Below are 7,712 nucleotides of genomic sequence, written 5' to 3'. Positions count from 1 at the left end.
GTGGATGGAACTGGAATGGCTCTGATTGCTTCTAACTTTTCAGGATCTGGCTGAATGCCTTCAGAAGAAATAATATGTCCCAAAAACTTCACTTTTGTCCTACCGAATACAGACTTTTCCAAGTTAACTGTAATTCCAGATTCTGCAAAAATATGTAACATGCTGTTGAGGATGCGATTACGTTGTTCCCATGAGGCTTCTGCTATCAGAATATCGTCCACATATAAGGTGATGTGACGTTTTAAGAGCTCAGGTAATATGGAATTTTATCCCGCGAATGAATGCTGCCGAGGAAATGTTCAAACCAAAAGGAAGTTTCCGAAACTGATAACAAACGCTGAAACAAAGGAAAGCTGTGTATTTTCTACATTCTGGATGAAGTTCGATCTGATAAAAGCTGGATCTGAGATCAATGGAAGACAACACTTTTACACCATTAAAATTTTGAAGAAGTTCTTCCAACGTTTGCGGCCTGTCTGTTTCAGGAATAATGATAGTATTGATTTGTCTCGAATCTAAGACAAGCCTGATCGACCCATTTTTCTTCTCAACAACATGTAATGGATTGTTGTATGAGCTTACTGCAGGCTTAATAATGCCCTCGTCAAGCATAGATTGTATTTCTGTTCTAACACAGTCCCTATAATGTGCTGGAAATACGTATGGTCTAACACAAAATTTAGTATGCTCACGAACACGAAATTGGTATTGAAATTCCTTGATTGTTCCTGTTTTGTGAGTAAAAACTGTGGAATGTGCTTGTAAAATCTCAAAAAGGGCCTGCCTATCAGTGTCATTACAATTCTCAATTGTTTGAATTTTATTCTGAATTAACTCATTAGTTTCAATTGTGCCGTCGATATCATCCCTGTCAGTACTTGCAGAGCGACTGTTAGTGTCTAGTTCCGTAGAAAATTCCGAACTGTTGTCTAACAGAAGGTAAAGCCGATTAATTTCCTCGTCATGGTTTGAGAGCCAATCTTCAAATTTCAAAGCTATTGACTTACCTTCTTTCTCTAAACTTATTTCAGCATCGTGAAAGTTTAAGATTGCTTTGTATTCATTCAAAAAGTCTACTCCCAGTATAACTTCCGTCGACAATAATGGAACAATAAGAAAGTTCATAGAGAAGCTATGGCTTTGACAAAAGAATTCTAAGTTGGTTTGTTGGCGTACATCTACACTTTTTCCAGTGACTGCACCTTGTAATTTAATCTTGCGTAACGGAAGTGTGGGGCAATCGTTCGATTTGTTGCATTGTCAGTGTCAATTTCTAATTCTTGTAAGAGTTCCTGAAAAGCTTCTATGTCGTCTTTGCAAGGGCCTGCCAAAATAATATGCCGTAAATGTTCAGGCAATTTGATTAAGCAAATGCGGATGAGTTCTGACGGGCTGTATGGGTTTGAAAGATACTGACTCTTATGTAACATGTCTTCAAAATATTTCACAAGACTGGAAAATTCAGATTGTTCGAAATATTTCATCATTATGATGCCATGTTTTACTCGGTCTTGTGTGGCTTGAGACCAATATGCTGAGAGGAAGGCGTGGTAAAATTCTCCTTCACTGTAGCAATCGTGAATGACCGTTCGTATTCTTACAGCTGGTTCATTCTCTAAATAGCCACACATAAATTCTAATCTGTGCTCTAATGACCAGTTGGGGGGGAAACAATGAGAGAATTGATGAAGCCACGCTTGTGGATGAATGTCGTTGCCAGAATTCTTAAATGTTTCGAATTTGCATGTAGTAATGAACAGCTTATAGTCAAAATCATCGTGTCGGCGGGTTGGATGTCAGTCATTGTTACGTCGTTTCGGCGGTTCCATCTCAAAATTCGGTGTACTCTGCCAGTTTCTTTCATAATCTCCAAAGTGCCCTGTGTTATTATTTTGTGGCGGTTCCGTATTTTTATGTCCCTCTTCCCGTATTGGTGTGCGAGAGTCCTCTGAAATACGTAATTCTTGTATTACCTGTGTCAGCTGATCTTGTACTTCCCGGATTTCTCTTTGGTGTTGCGTATTAATTTGATTTTGATTTTGTTTGAATTTCCTAATTTGTTCGAACTCTTCTGTGTCATTAAAGACTACCGGTTTGTGTCATTCAGATTATCATCTACTTTCGTAGATAAATTATTTAGCTGATCCGAAAGTTCAACTACTTTCTCTGATAATGAACTAATGTCCTCCATGTGTTTTTCTGAACCAATTTTCAGAGTATCTACTGTGTCCTTTAAGTTTTCTTGAGTTTTTGCAAGTTGCGTAACCGAATCGGTAGATGCAACTGAGTCAATTTTAGCTTGCAAGGTCTCATGATTTTCATGAACAATTGTTTGCAGTTCTTTTATGGCTGCTTCGTGATTCTGTAATGCGTTTTCATGCCGCGAAAAAATAGGTTGAAAATGCTCACAAATTTGTGTTTTTACGTCATTACAGATTTTTTGACATTTCGATTCAATGTTATGTAACTCAGTAGTTAAATCTTCACATGTTCGTTCAAGTGTGGTGTCTAACTTCCGAAGATTTTGTTCCATTGTGTCTAACTTTTGAAGCTTTTGCTGTGTTTGTCTCTGATTTTGTTCCATTGTGTCTAACTTTTGAAGATTATGTTCCATTGTGTCCAACTGTTGCTGTGTTTGTCTCTGATTTTGTTCCATTGTGTCTAACTTTTGAAGATTATGTTCCATTGTGTCCAACTGTTGCTGTGTTTGTCTCTGATTTTGTTCCATTGTGTCTAACTTTTGAAGATTTTGTCCCATTTGTTTCTGATTTTGTTCCATTTGTTGCATTAATTGCAATAATAATGTATTAGTGTCTGGAATCTGTTTTTCTATGCTTTTTGGCAGTGCATTTTCACCGGCAACATTTATATTTTGACAGGCAGAAAATGTGTCTTGACTCATTTGAGAAAACGGTGAGGACCCATAACCTAAGTCTACAGTATTTGCAATATTGTGTTCTGTCATTTCGGATTCCTGAGACGAGCTGTTGCCGACTGATCGATCGATAATTGTTCCCTGTTCACTACTTGTTTCATTGTCTACACCATTATTTGCCGCCCGCTCCATTTCCCTATGCACAATTACCAAATTACTACTTCGAATGTCTGTTAATTCACTACACAGTGGTGCTGATAAGCGACTATTATTTCTCAGTTTACTTTGGAGCCTAGTGTTACGTTTTTCACACGCCATTATTGTCACAATATGTCACACGATAACACATAAAAGCACAATTTGAAGAGCAATAATGAGAGAACACATTAACACAGCACTGAAAATAATATCTAGTTAATTGCAAGCGAAGCTGCGAAATACTTTGTGCAAATCTACATGCATGCTACAACTGTTTTACTGTACAACAATGAAAGACTGCAACTACAAAGGAAATTCTCTCTATGATTAAATGCTAGCAATAAACAAAGGCTACACTAACTACAAAAACTACAAGAAAAAAATCAGAAGATTCCAGTGAGGTATCCTTGGCTAAGGGTCGACATATGAAACGTCCCCTTAGAAAAATTTATACTAGACTGTGCTTAAACTGACACACAATATCTTTAGCGCAACGCAATCTGACTTCCAAAAATCCCTACGAAAGAATGGCCCTGACTAGCATTAACCTATACGTTTCACAAATCACTTACCTCACAAAAATCTTCTTTACTCAAGCTACTGCAATACAGCGAGCGCCACTACTGCCAGCTAAATAAAAGATTCAAACTACTGAAGGCACTAACTACTGATAGGCATAGTTAGCAAATGAAAGATTTTAATACAGAACAAACAACGTATTTACCTTAATAGTCATAATATATATATCTGTTCATGACACCAATTCTTACAAATTTCAAAACTCCGCCATCTCTCTCCCCACGTCCACCACTGCTGGCGGCTCACCTCCAACTGCGCAACGCTACGCGCTGTTAGCATCCAGCTGCCGCTGCCCGACACTACAATGGCAGACAACAATGCAAACTAGCCACAGACTGCGCACAGCACAGCCAGTGATTTTTCATACAGAGCGCTATGTGGCGTTACCAATAAGAAAATGTAAACAGCCTACTTACAATGTAACCAAAGGACCGAAAAGATATACAATAAAAGATCTGTTTGAAAAATTTCAACAAACTGGGAATGTGACGGATGTACGTGCTGGAAAGGTAGGGCGACCGCGTACGGCAACCACAGAGGGCAACGCGCAGCTAGTGCAGCAGGTGATCCAACAGTGGCCTCGGGTTTCCGTTCGCCATGTTGCAGCTGCGGTCCAAATGACGCCAACGTCCACGTATCGTCTCATGCGTCAGAGTTTACACCTCTATCCATACAAAATTCAAATGCGGCAACACCTCAGCGCCGCTACCATTGCTGCACGAGAGACATTCGCTAACGATATAGCGCACAGGATCGATGACGGCGATATGCATGTGGGCAGCATTTGGTTTACTGACGAAGCTTATTTTTACCTGGACGGCTTCGTCAATAAACAGAACTGGCGCATATGGGGAACCGAAAAGCCCCATGTTGCAGTCCCATCGTCCCTGCATCCTCAGAAAGTACTGGTCTGGGCCGCCATTTCTTCCAAAGGAATCAGTGGCCCATTTTTTAGATCCGAAACGATTACTGCATCACGCTATCTGGACATTCTTCGTGAATTTGTGGCGGTACAAACTGCCTTAGACGACACTGCGAACATCTCGTGGTTTATGCAAGATGGTGCCTGGCCACATCGCACGGCCGACGTCTTTAATTTCTTTAATGAATATTTCGATGATCGTGTGATTGCTTTGGGCTATCCGAAACATACAGAAGGCGGCGTGGATTGGCCTCCCTATTCGCCAGACATGAACCCCTGTGACTTCTTTCTGTGGGGACACTTAAAAGACCAGGTGTACCGCCAGAACACAGAAACAATTGAACAGCTGAAGCAGTACATCTCATCTGCATGTGAATCCATTCCGCCAGACACGTTGTCAAAGGTTTCGGGTAATTTCATTCAGAGACTACGCCATATTATTGCTATGCATGGTGGATATGTGGAAAATATCGTACTATAGAGTTTCCCAGACCGCAGCGCCATCTGTTGTTGACAATTGTAACTACAGTAATATGCATTAACTTACTTGTAATACGGTGTGGCGATCTTGAGATGAAACCTCGTCGTGCACTCGGAATGTTATTCCATTAAGAGAGAATTGATGTTATCCTAAACATTGCAGCTGAAAAGTGCACACACAGAACTCTACGTGCGTTTCACACAGTCCGGGCGCTATTACTCTGTAGCAACAAGGTGGCGTGAGTAAAGAACAGATGACTTTCTTGAAAAGACGTTCATGGTAATACCAGCCTCGTAAATCTCTCTTCTATACACTGATCGCAAAAGAAAAGTAAGCGTGACGAACAATTTCATGGCTGTTTGGACTTCACATAACACACTTTGTACACAAGCACAGCCAATTTCTTTGGATCTTGGAACACAGAATGGAACATTTCCGCTGCGTAACAATTTTCCCCAGTTTTACATGTAGAGGAATGCAATTTCAGTTCATCGCATTGTAAAATACTACCGACTGCTGGTTGTATGGAATTCCTTCGCATAGCACGTACATTACATATTTTCAATGGCGCTTTGGTGCAATTTATTATTTCGAATATTTACTGTATACTCCTAGAGTCACATTTTAAACTGGTTCTTGAAAATCTGTCAGTAGACATTCTTGGGATAGTTTACACCAATATTCACTAGTCTACCACTTCAGTTTCTTTAGTATTTATTTGACACTTTCCTATCTATCAAACAAACTTGTGACCATTCGTGCTGTCCTTCTCTGTAAACGTTCAACACACCTGCTCGTCCTATTTGGTACGGGTCCCACACACTTGAGCAAAATTCTAGAACCAGTCGCACATGTGATTTGTAGGCCATCTCCTTTGTAGACTGACTGCACTTCCCCAGTATTCTACCAGAAGTCAGTCATGTGCTTTACCAGTGACCAAGCCTATACGATCATTGCAGTTCTTATCAATACAAGGGCCCGATTCCATCTTACTGAAAAATATTATGCAGCTTGTTTCAGACGCCCTTCCTTATAGACAATTGTATAATCTGCAAAAAATCTGAGATTACTATTAATATTGTCTCCAAGGTCATTAATATACAACATGAACAGCAATGGTCCCAAAACACTTCCCTGGGGCACACCCGACGTTACTTTTACATCTGACGATGACTCTCCATTCACGTTGTTTCCGGAATCCGTATTGGTTGACATGGAGGATGTCATACTGTCCAAGATATCTCGTGTGTTTGAGCTCAGAATGTGGTCTAAGAATCTACAACAAATCCAAAGATATTAGACGGTAGATTTGTGGTTAACTCCTACTACCCTCTTGCAGACAGGTGTGAATTGTGATATTACCAAAATTTTGGCACGGTATTTGTTCGAAAGATCTACGATAAATTATTGTTAGTTATAGTTAGAAGAGGGGCTAACTCAGCTACAAATTCAGTACAGAATCTGATAAGGATTCTATCGGACCCTGGAGCTTTGTTCAATTTAACGATTTCTGCTGTTTCTCAACGCCACTGACCGAATACTTATTTTACTCATCTTTTCAATGCTATCAGGGTTAAATTGGGGTAATTCTCCTGGATTTTGCTGTGTAAGGCCACATTTGAAAACGGAGTTAAGCATCTCAGTTTTTTATTTGTTACCCTCAGATTGAGTTCCTGTTTCATTCGCTAAGGACTGGACACTAACTTTGGAGACACTAACAGACTTTACGTGTGACCAGAATATTCTGCTACGGTAGTCATTGAGGCCTTCACACATTGCTCTCTGACCAGCCATTTTCAAGCTGTTGATTTTCAAGCCACAGTTGCATCCCCTCTGGCCCTTCATATCTGTTCTCTTCTTTTGAGAAGTTCAGTCTCAGAGTAGCAGAGGAATTGGACCTTGCTTCAGACACTGTTTCTGGAGGAGGACACTTAATAACTATCCTGTCATTTCATGTGAAATTTGTGTTTTCCAAAAAGCTTCATTGTTCTGAGAGTGAATATGATTACTTGTAAACAAAATTAATACAGAATGGAACTTGCACAGCCAGCAATGTTTTTATACTTCTTAACAAATTTATCAGAAAATTGCAGGAGTTGACCATGAACTATCAAGACGTCCTTTTCTTGTTGTGTCTGTATTATGACTAAGTAGTTGCTCTACATATATAAAGTTCCTGTCTTGTTGCAACAATTCAGCAAGTCTGTCATGTCAAAAGTCTGAGAGATACTCAAATGTGAAACATGGGGAACGGACAAACACGCACGCACACACACACACACACACACACACACACACACACACACACACACACACACCCTACCACACAAAACCTACAGGTACAGAAATGTTCCATGGAAAGTAATGTGAAAGAAAGTAATGTAATTACAACAGGTAGTGGATTTATGTAGCTTTCAAAATCGTTTGTGTATCCTGTTTAACTATGAACTGTTTCAAATGGTAATTTTTATCGTATATATGTGAGGTCCTTTTGTATATGTTTGAACTATTATTTCATAGTCAGTATCCAAATTCATCCACAAAAACTGACAGTGTGAAGAAAGTTAAAACATTGCCACTTATATGCTGCATAATAGCAAAAACACAGGCACACAGTTATTTTTAAACAATTTAATTGTGTAATTATGAATGAAGGA

Source organism: Schistocerca gregaria, chromosome 5 (genome assembly GCF_023897955.1).
Source record: "Schistocerca gregaria isolate iqSchGreg1 chromosome 5, iqSchGreg1.2, whole genome shotgun sequence".
Taxonomy (NCBI): domain Eukaryota; kingdom Metazoa; phylum Arthropoda; class Insecta; order Orthoptera; family Acrididae; genus Schistocerca; species Schistocerca gregaria.
The sequence above is the reverse complement of the archived record's forward strand: the minus strand, read 5'-3'. Positions refer to the sequence as shown.